This window comes from Sebastes umbrosus, chromosome 15, assembly GCF_015220745.1.
Source record: "Sebastes umbrosus isolate fSebUmb1 chromosome 15, fSebUmb1.pri, whole genome shotgun sequence".
Classification (NCBI taxonomy): Eukaryota; Metazoa; Chordata; class Actinopteri; order Perciformes; family Sebastidae; genus Sebastes; species Sebastes umbrosus.
The window spans coordinates 1,944,990-1,955,417 of record NC_051283.1 but is presented as its reverse complement, the minus strand read 5'-3'; positions in this window follow the sequence as shown (position 1 = coordinate 1,955,417).

The following is a 10,428-nucleotide window of genomic DNA, read 5'->3' as shown; positions in this document are numbered from 1 at the left end:
CTCAGGACTTTTTGGAGTTTCAGTCCGAGGAATATATAAAAAAAAAAGTGGTGTTGGTTTATTGATTTTAAGAATGGATTTTGCAAATTAAATCTTCATATATATAAGTGCAGTTAAAGTGGCAGTAGGCAGTACATTTTTGGCATTATTGGGCAAAAATTCCATGATAACATTTCAGTTGTTAGAAAGGCCTGGACTGTAATAGGACTATGATAATGCAAAGTTCAGAATTGGTTTGTATGGAAGTTGTTACTGTTTATTAGGTATAATAACTGTATGGCTTAATTCCCACCTTTCTATGCGTATGCAGTGACAGTCACTATACGCCCCCTGCTGGCTGACTCAATTAATACCCCAGTAAGCAACAGAGGAAACAGGGGCTCAGTAGCTGGCATGTGGCTGAGTAGAGGGAGCTAGTTCATGTGTTGTTGTGCGTTCATGACATACAGTAAGTGCTTTCTTATTTGCTCTCCTTTGACTTCTATGTAGTAACTCTCGATTTATTCCTTTCTGTACTTGTTTATCTCGTGCTTCCATACCGTGCTGTGCTTACCGTATCTGCTAATGAGCATGCTATCGGAATGATATCAGGCTCTTCGTTAGTGATGGCGAGCTGGAGCTTCATGAAGCATTGAAGCTTTCCAGCAAATTGGTTCGTTAAAGGGACTGTTTGTAACTTTGTAAGTGTATAAATGTAGCGGGTCGGCACACATGCGCGCTCGCATATGCGTGTTCGCGTGTAGCCGCTGTACCCTCCTCCTCTGCCTGCTCGCCTTCACTCAGACAGAGATCAGCTCGCTCCACCTCTAGACGTGAACGCGCGCTCACTCCACACTGCAGCAGAGTTAGTTTAGCTCTGAGAATATCTAGTGAATGTACAGTGGACGTTTGTGCAGAAATAAATGCTGCATCTCCTCCAGACCAACAGAGGTTTTCCGTGTCTTGTGAAGTGATGGAGCTGTGCAGAGAGTTACGTTGTCTTCTCGTTACCGACCGGGTGCCGGTGTCTCCTCTGCTCTCTCCGGCTGCGGGCGGAGAGAGCAGGGAGACACGCTGCAGAGCCCCGCTGCCTCAGCCTGCACTTAGGCAGGAAAAGTCAAGACTAGGATCTGATCTAAATCATGTTCATGGAGAGACCTTCGTCTGGTCAGCTAACATTACTGCCAAGCAGCTGAAATATAGAGTGATATTGTGGTTTTAGCTGACGTGTGTCGCCTCACTGTTTTGAGCGATGCTTGTTCAGGTATATTTAGAGCGAGCAAGCGCGAGCCCGACGCTGTCTTTCGTTGATTTCACGGCCACAGGTGTCGCTGTTAAGAAGCATTTCTGAAAGTTACAAATAGTCCCTTTAAAGGGTTCATTTCTTGAGGCTTCATGAGAACATGAAACCACCTGGTGGCCAAAGAGTGTAAAACAGGCAGATATGATCTTAACCATGTGATCTGTGATATACTGTATTTTGCTCCAGTAAAGGCTGTTGGGAATGACTATAAACAATGAAAAAAAATATATTACCATGTAATCCATTTATATCTATATAATATATAATATAATGTCTACTTTCTAGTAAGTATATTATGAGTATATAACATACGTGTATAATAAACTGTAATTGTTTTATGAGTAATGCATCTTATGTGTGTAAACCAATCCTTTGGTCAATAATTGTATTGTATTGTAGTGTAATATAATATAATAATGGCAGGAGGGGTAATATTAGTGTTCTGTGCCACTTCTGGAAAGTGGCTTTGGTTTAACCAGTGAAGATCTGAACCACTTCCTGAACCAGTCAGGCGGTATGGCCGGGCAGCGAGGCTTCGGACGTCATCAATGACGTCATTGGTCTAAAACGATACAAGCCTCGATACGCGCATCGCGGAAAACTTTCTGGAGTACTCGACACACGCACTGAAGCCTCGGCACAGCACGTAACATCACTACTATTCATAGTCTTTATTCACGTGCATTGATATTTTACTATAGCCTATTGCTATATTTCTTATAGTATTGTCTACTGTGTAGAGTGGTTAAATGTGTCTAATTACACGTTGCCTCGTGTTCAGCTCATGTTCAGCTCATGATCAGCTCATGTTCAGCCTGTAGGTAATTAAGTGTCGTTAATTAAGGCTGCGTTGTATGCGCTCAGCTGCGGTGCCTGTTTCGGCCACCACATGTCACCGCTTATTCATTACGTTAATTCAGCTATATAGTATTGTGGTAATCAGTGTGTATATTGTGCTGAAAGAAACAGTTTTACAGTATGTAGTTGCTGTCAGGATTTGTGTAAATGTACAGTATATATTGAGTTCACTGTGGCTATATTATTAACACAAGAAATACCACTGTTTAAGTTGCTTATATTGTTTAGGTAAATTGTAAGTCACTTTTAGTCAAGTAAGCTGATATTGTATTTCTCTGTTTGTTTCTGTAGGACCACAAACAGCACAGACCACACAAATAAACAACACACATAGACCACACATACATATCCTAGATTTATCGATAAAGAAGAGAGGACTTAACAGACTTAATCAGAGAGTGGAGTTTTGTGTCCTGACCAACACCCAGCAGCGAGCGTCATATATCCACCAGCTTAAGACAGATTCCTCATTTACAATTTGGTCCTTCGAGACGGATAAGGATACTTACCACTGATTCACCAGCAGTCGGGCCAAGGCGGCAGACCCGCCCACCGATTGGATTTGAGAATTACGACACAAGTTGTGAACGCTGGAGGAGACATTCTCCACCACCCTCCAGTGCAGCACAGCAAAGTCTTGGAAATGCAGGCGGCTGCCAAGATGACACCACTCACCTCTCCACTAGACCCACACGGTGGACGACCTGCTCAATGGCAGACATTACATAAGTAGACCCCCTCTCATGATCAAACCATCCACAGCTGGGCGGAGACTGGCTTTGGACCACAAACCCATATACCCCCTGGACAGCCATGTAGGTCACTCTACACCTTTCATTCACCACAGAGAGACTCCAGACCACCCCTGCAGTATCTTTCAGAGCTAGAAGAGATCCGTACAGCTGCAGAAGTCTCAAAAAACATTGCATGCAGAACTGAGTGAACTTAGAGAATACAAAGAAGAGATGAGAAGGCTGATGGGATCAGTCCAGCACGTCTAGCATCCCATCAGCCCATCACACCTAGCCGATCAGGCCATCCCTTCAACCATGGACAAGAACCGGTCCTCTGCAGGATCTCCCGCCTCCACCTCCATTAAAGGAGTTGGAAGGAGACGACGACGTGGTTTGGCCTGACCCCCCTCCATGGCCCGGAGCCGAGGAGCAACAACCTCCTTCAGTTACAGAACCAGTATTAAGCATGCTGGAAAAGTTGATGACTGACCTTCAGGTTATAAAGAACCAAGCGACGGCCTCTGCCCACCAGATCATCTCACCAATAGTTAAGGCACCTACACACAGTGAGGATCCCACAATACGGATTCCCTTTAAGATAGTGGAGAATCTGAAAGCTAGACCGCAGTCATCATCTCCGCCCTCTGATCCTGGACCGGTTCCATTTGGTCAGAGCATGCAGTATACTCAGCCCTCTCCCGAACAAATAACCAGCCATGCTACTGCTTACGAGCCACAGGAGCTGAAGTGGTCTGCATCAACATCAACACCTCAACCCCCCTATAACGCTGCTTCTGAGCCGACATACAGAGGGCCAAGACCAAGCATCCCCTACTTCAGTTGTCAGGACCCCAGTGTCTTTGCACGGCTACAGATAGCTCTGACTGGCCTTTTACCTCCAGATTGCAGTGAACTGTTCAAATACCAGATCTTGGTAGACCACCTCAAGCTGTAAGAGGCCAGACTTGTTGCAGATTCTTACCTCAATTCTGATTCTGCTACTCCATACTCAGACACCATGACAGCCCTCAATGAGAAGTTTGGTCAGCCACACCAGATTGCTCTGAAGAGGATTTCCAGTGTTATGGATTCGCCAGATGTTCGCAGAGGGGACACTGCAGCGTTCGAGAAGTTTTCTCTTCAGGTACGCTCCTTAGCAGGGATGCTTGAGATTCTGGGCCCAGAAGGTGAAGCAGAGCTGAAGTATGGGTCTCATGTAGCTCGCCTGCTGAGTAAGCTCCCATCAGAGCAGAGAGCAGACTTCAGGCGAGCCATGTACCACAACCCAAACACGGTCTACACTCCGGTGGTTTCTCTGACTGGCTACAATATGAGGCCTGGTGTCATGACTACGATGGACATCTCCCCAGTGCAGGAGCCAAAGACAAGGCAGGTCATCAGAAAAGGCAAGCCAACAGGGTTTTACATGGAGCTAAGGACAGTTCGGCGCCCCCAAGTTTCCAGAGTAAGAAATAAGGCAAAGCGAAGCCATATTGCCCTTACTGCGAAAACACTCAGCACTATCTCAGTCAGTGTTCTGCCATACAGGAGCTGTCCAAAGATCAACTGTCCGACTGGATAAAGACTCACAACAAATGCTGGCGTTGTGCAAGATCTCATCAGGCAGCTAATTGTGACCTCCGGAAACCATGTGGGCTCTGTCAGGGCAAACACCTACAGGTTCTCCATGAAATGAACACTAGAGAACGGAAGGGACCAGCCAAAGAGGAGAGATGTCTGGTCAGTACCACCACCGAAGTGCTGTACTTAGACCGACCACCTGACTGTAGCAGGGTTTTGCTTAAAGCTGAAGTAGGCGAGATTGGAGCAAATATGATTAAAAAAAGTTATATTTATAAAACGGTCGCTATATCGTGACAGTAGTACATGAAACAGGTCACCTGACAAAAATCATGTTCCTCTGTGTCCTCCGGTGCTCCTAACGGCATCTGAAAGATTTCACAGACCGGAGGAAAACAAGCAGTAAAGAACTGATTTGAGATCTGCTGTCCAGCTGCCGTCTATGAGAGCCGGCTGTCAATCACTCGCGAACTCCGACCAAACGATCAAACTAGGCATCGCTGATCAAATATGGATCAATATTCTGTTACGTTAATGCCTATTCCTCAACTCAAATGTTTTCAGAATCATCTTGTAGTGCACGGTTTAGCTGTAAAATGAGAAAGTTTGTGACGCCGCCGCCATTGTGAAATCTGGTGAAGGAACGCCAAGTTCCGGTCACATGACCGGCGCACAGCCAATAGGAACGCTCTCTCAATGAACTGACCTGTGATTGGTCAAAGTCTCCCGTCACGGGCTAGATTTTCTAAAGCCTGAAAACAGAGCCATGATGAGGAGCAGAAGTCTAGTTTTCTCTCAGTACACTTGAATTACAATATGCAGAAAGGTTATTATGGAGCGTACGATGCTCCTCCCAGTTGCTGCCCAGAAGCTTTGCCTGCAAGGAATCCCAGAAGCTCTGGACTTAAAGGTCTCATATTATGCTCATTTCCAGGTTCATAGATGTATTTTTAATGTTGTACTAGAACATGTTTACATGCTGTAATGTTAAAAAAAACTTTATTCTTCTCATACTGTCTGCCTGCATAAAGCCTCTTTCACCCTCTGTCTGAAAAACTCTGGTTCAGAGCCTGTCTCCTCCCAGTCTGCTCTGATTGGTCAGCGTTTCCTGGTCTCTGCTGTCAATCAAACGCCCTCAACACAGCGTCACTTTCTTCCCCGCTCTGCAGCCGGAGAGAGCAGGAAGACAGATTGACTGATTTTATCAGCATTTTCCACCGTCAATAATAAACTAATTAAAAGTTTATAAACCAGAAACTTCACCCAGCGCATGTTACCGGAGGAATCTGATCCGAAATTGGTGAGAAATTAACAACATCTGCGGCCAAGATTCCAGGTTTTCCTGACAGTTTTGCTCCAGTAAATATGATAATTTTAGCTCTGTCACGTCAGCTCAGTATTTACGTCATGCATAAACTCTGTAAACCGTAAACATACACTCTGTTTTACGTTTGTCTTTACAGGTTCATTTGTGAGAAATGACCGACAGAATCATCCCTGTGAAGAACAAAACATTTGCTGTGAGTGTAGCACCCTGAAGCATAATATTTCAGTTATTTCATATTTCTTGCTGATTTTATATCAGTGTGTCAGGTTAAAAGAATTTACAGCTTCAGAGTCTCCCGATGCATCCCGGACAGTTGGGATGGATCCAGTCTTTAGTATCAAGGCATTAGCAAATCCTGACTGGTACTGACCCTGATTCGCAAAGCAGTCGTTGGTAAAATGATTTGCACATACGTACAAAGTTTTAACGACGTTTTTAGGCACAGCACCAGCGAAGATAAACTCTATCAACTGGGTCTTAAGAGTCTCCGAAGTTGGAAAATTGTGCAAACATTTGTGTGGCGTATTGCTGCCAACAAAACAGAACAAACAAGGTGTTTAGCTCCTTTCTGCATGTTCACTAGTACGAGTAGAAATAACAATGGCGGACACAGCTTGCTGAGAAAGCTACTCTGTATGGAGTAGTAGTATGGAGGTATGGAGGGAGGGGGTCGTTGTTGTGTTGCAGTGGAAACCAGAAACCCTTATATGGCATGAAAAATATCACCGACGTCACCAATTTAAGGAAGTGCTGATCAGCATTTTTTCAGACACATTTTCTGAGAGATGGAGCAGTAGAAAAAGAGAGGATGGTTTTTTATGACACTATGGTGACCTGTAGACACACTGGGGACAGATACTGATGTTTAAAACACATGGAAAAGTGCATTTTGCATAATAGGTGACCTTAAACATGGGCTCAAAAATGAAAATTGGACACTCTAAACCTTTCCCTTAATTGTCTTTCCCGGGGTCCTAAAAATCAGGGAAAGGGTTCTAAATTACTAAACATCACTATAATTGAGGGGGCCGAAAACTGGAGCTCTGGCCCTTTCCCCGACGGAGTTACGATAATTCAAAATGTACTCAATTTTAAGCGCTCTCGGTGCAATCCTTCAACTGTCCACCAGATGGCAGGCTCTTTGGGTATTGCCATTGGACAACCCCATCCTTAATCGCTCGGTATTGCCATTGGACAAAGGTATTCACAATAAAAAAATAATTTATTCTAAAATCCATACAACAAGCAAAGACACACATTAACAGGTATTTTTTTAATCAATAATGATAACAACAATAATAATAATACAAAATAAAAGAGCACCTTATAGGCGTATGATATGAACGGGTTGTGTTTCTTATTTTATCTTATCTTATATCAATAAACACCTAATAGGCCTATGATATCCACACTTATTTTTCTATCAATAATAATAAAAAAAATAAAAAATAAAAATAAAACAATCATTCACAACAAGTATCAATTCAATTCAATTTATTTTTATAAAGCATCAAATCAAAACAGAACTCTATAATTTAGAGAGCCAACAAGAGATTTACCATGAGCCATTGCATTGTTATGGTTGTATTGTTGTTATTAAAATAAATAAATGAACACAAAGTAAACATTTTATATTTTAGTTGTTTTCTGATTCACCATCTAGTTCAAATCTGTGTTAATTGGAGGTATGACCAAATACCCGGGGCCCTGTGGTAAGGGATGTGAAGTCGACAAATCAAGTCCACTTCACATACTTTAAGTTTATTTTTTCCATACTGCAGTCAGGACCAAGTCTTGTTACATGGGCGCCCGCTCTACCAACTGAGCTAACCAGGCGCCCTCGGCCCGCGAGTTTTATGTGAATGGCAGTTTGCCGCGTTGTGTGTGTAAGGTCCCTTTGTTGCACGAGCCCGAGCTGAACGAACCTACCAATCCCAGCGGGGTATATGGCTCCCGGGGGCGGGCAATCGGCCGGGCTTGATGCAAGCAGAGAAACATTTCACAACAACTGTGGCGGCGCCCGTGTAACATCGCATAAGCTTGATTAAAGCTTGATTTATACTTCTGCGTTGAATCGACGCCGTAGCCTGACGTGCACCTCTCCAGACATGTAACTACACGTCGCGGCGACGCAGACCGCAACAGCTGTGATTGGTCCAGTCTCTCAGCGATGCTGAGCGGCCAGGACCACGGACAACCACAGAAAGTTCTACTTCTCTCTGCCTCCATCTTTTTAATGTTTGTTCACACAAATCCACTCAGATATATTTTCTCTTTTCGGCGTTGCAGTAATGTCAGTAAAAGTTCTGTGGTTCAACAGTTATTAGCTCCAACTCCGCTCAGTTTCTGTTTGTAGTACAAGAAGAAGAAGAAGAAACTCATAGAGACGCCGCCGCCAACTAGCGGTTTGGTGGTGTAATTGCAGAGCAACACAAACACAGCAGGCACAACTTTATTGTGGAGTGACACCAAGTGGAATGAATATATATCATGTCTTTTCAAAGCCTGCAGTGAAGAGAAAGGTTGGTGACGAGCACAGACAATTTCAGGAAAAGTGGGAGACGCAATAGAGGCCATGTTCAGAAGAACTGTTCATGTTCTTCAATGTTCCATTCATGTTCAGGACAGTTCATGTTCAGAAGAACCGTTCATGTTCAGAAGAACCCATTCAAGTTAAAGAACTGTTAATAATGACGTTTGAGAAGATTGTTTTTTTTTTAACAAAGCTTTTTTTGTGGAATACCTGATGCGGCCCAGCCTCACCCAGACTCTGCCTCCAGCGGCCCCCAGGTAAATTGAGTTTGAGACCACTGGTCTAGATCCATCAAAGTCTTGTCAGTTATTCATCATGAACTGTTCTTTTAAGATGTACCGAGTTTTAGCTCCTTTGGTCATCCTTTGGGTCAAAAGAGGGAACTGAGGGATAATTTCGAGGCCAGGTGTCCAATAGCAATACCTTCCCATTCACATTTTTAAAAATACTTTGGCCTCTTTAAGAAGGTTCTCAGGGGTTTAGAGACACCAAAAACATCTTCATCACTCAACTATGTGGTTTTAGTGTCCTGAGTTTCAAGTTGATTGGGCTTCAGGAAAGCACAAAAACACACTTCCCTAAACAAGACCAAAACAGTAGGCCTCAACCAGTAGGAAAATGCAAAAAACAGGTAAAACTTGGCCAAATTAGGCAAAATAAGGCGAAATAAGGCACAGTTTCTTATTATTTATGTCATACACATCCAAAGTGACTTATATTTTATTAAGCTGTCTAATTTGATCCACATTTGGAGGTTTAGAAAGCCTCCTTTGGGCTGAGTATAGGTCAGAATATGAGCCTAATCGCAGAATATGAAATCAAAAGCTGCTCTGATTGACCCGCAATCGACCCGTGGCCTCGAACGGCACAGAGTGACCCTTGGTAAGAGTCCCAAATGGCCCCCAAAGTGAGGCGAAGTCGCTAACATAAAGGTATTTTAAGTGGATATTTTGTCCATTTCAAATTCACTTGCATTCAAAAATTATGAATTTTAGGTTAGGCTGCTGCTCGGGCTCCTGAGGAGCTATAGAGCTCAAATTTGCTGCTACTCTTTGTTGGCAGGAGAAAAGGTCCCTAAAATTTGGAAGCTCTGGACGCCTTAGAAAAAGTTATTGCACACCCAATTTTTCCACTCAAAGTTCTTACGGCTATTACTCGGACACCAGAGGACCTACAGGCCCCAAATGTGGAGCAGCGATAGTTATTGGGGTCAAGATTAAGCACCTAAAACTTGGTGGAGGGGGTGATTTTGGACCAAGTTTTTTTCTAGAGCTTCTAGTTCTGAAACTGAAAGATGTTGATCTCCACTCATTCTAGAGCAATCCTGTGGTGGTTGCACATCTCTATGTATTTTGTACACTCTGGGGGAAGTTGTCCATTTGAAATTACAAATGAATGGGGGTTGAAAGTTAGGGAAAATACCATTATAAAGGATTTGTAATGGACAGTCATGTTTCAGCTAAAATAGCTTTAAATGATGTGAAATTTATAGGGGTACCTAAAATTGACCCTCTAATCCAGAATCCTGTGTTTTAGGCTTCTTACTCTCCTCCACTGCTACTCCCTTTTAGGGTCATTGTAGCAATACAGATCCAAGGCCAGTTGATTCAGGAGGTCGCAGAGATTACGTGGTGCGATTTTGGAGTCAAAATTCATTGCAGAATTGAAAATATGTCCTTAATTGGTTAAAGGTCAAAAAAGGTCAACGTGTCCACTGGCCATACATTAACATTGACTTATTGATTTTCAGTGTTTATATTGCTTGCGTCGGACTCATCAGACAATGTAGACCCGTTTGGACCTCTTGGCGGTGTACCAGGTCCAATTTGGGGCCTCTGTGCCAATTTTGGTGCATTTTGGTTATAAAATGGTTGAAAAATGTCCCCAATAGCACGCTATTGCCATCTAGTGGATCGCAGAACCATTTGCATTGCCATTGGACATGTCACTTCATTACCTTGTCTATTGAGACGACTTTGGGCCAATGACAGGAAATCGCCATGGAAAATTTGTCCATAAAGTGGAAGATTCCATTACTTGCAGGAGACAAGCCAAACCTTGCTTGAGAAAAACAACACCGTGATTAAGGAAAACCACACCTTGCATGAGGAAA